The sequence below is a fragment of the Oncorhynchus nerka genome, unplaced genomic scaffold (genome assembly GCF_034236695.1).
Source record: "Oncorhynchus nerka isolate Pitt River unplaced genomic scaffold, Oner_Uvic_2.0 unplaced_scaffold_6549, whole genome shotgun sequence".
Classification (NCBI taxonomy): Eukaryota; Metazoa; Chordata; class Actinopteri; order Salmoniformes; family Salmonidae; genus Oncorhynchus; species Oncorhynchus nerka.
The window spans coordinates 1,059-1,928 of record NW_027034767.1 but is presented as its reverse complement, the minus strand read 5'-3'; the positions used below and the strand labels follow the sequence as shown (position 1 = coordinate 1,928).

Sequence of the window (870 nt, the reverse complement as noted above, 5' to 3'; positions counted from 1 at the left end):
TCTTAATAAGACAAATAACAAATATAAAAATAACTTCATCCCCATTACTACATTAGTCAACAACTTGAAAGCAGATTTAATTAAATGGAATAATCTTGAATCTTACAGGTATAATAAACTTCTTCAGAATGGTATGGCTCCAAAGGGCTTTATGTTCTTGGTAATACCAATTCCACCAAAGACATTCTGTTAAAACAGTATACTTGTCAAGGTTAACCAGAATTGGACCCAGAAGCAGACCAGGACAAGGTGAGTATAAAGATGGTGAGTATTTATTAATCAATGAGAACGTGGAGGTAGATAGTTCCGGGTGGAGGAGCGGGCAGCGGAGGTGGGTTGATGGGAGTGGATAGGCAGATCCAATGGATAACAACACACTGGCGACGAGCAGACAGGGATGGGGTATGGGTTCCGGGTGAATGGCTGTAGACAAAACAAACGGCGGTAAGTTAAAGGCAAGCAAGACGTACAAAACAATAAAACAAAACAAACTCTATAAACTGGAGGCTGGTTCGTGGGCACAACATACTGTTCATGGCTAACGATCCGGCAGGGAATGGATGTCAGGTCAGAGCTTTTGAAGGGGAGAGGTGATGATCAGGACAGGTGTGCAGATTACTGATGGGACACAGGTGCGGGTGAACATCGATCTCCCAACAAGCTAATTCGCCCAGCAACTAGACAGGGTGCGTTCCAGGACACCGGAAACACACTCCAGGACAGAAACACAGGCAAACACAGACTCAGGAAGCGAGATTCGTGACAATACTAAGATCAAAACAGACTTCATGTGGGCAAATAAAACTCATAGAATAAAAAGGAACGTTTTACATCTTCCTAAGTCAGACTGTGGTTTTAACCTTCCTAAGT

General features: G+C 43.0%; 1 long non-coding RNA gene across 1 annotated transcript; it reads right to left on the bottom strand.

The window, feature by feature from the left end:
• Positions 1-254: 254 nt before the first annotated feature.
• LOC135566235 (uncharacterized) lies at positions 255-611 on the bottom strand. Its single transcript, XR_010462011.1, has 2 exons — positions 530-611; positions 255-423 (listed from the first exon to the last, which is right to left on the bottom strand). It is a non-coding gene; the product is annotated as an uncharacterized LOC135566235 (long non-coding RNA).
• Between the last annotated feature and the right edge of the window lie 259 nt (positions 612-870).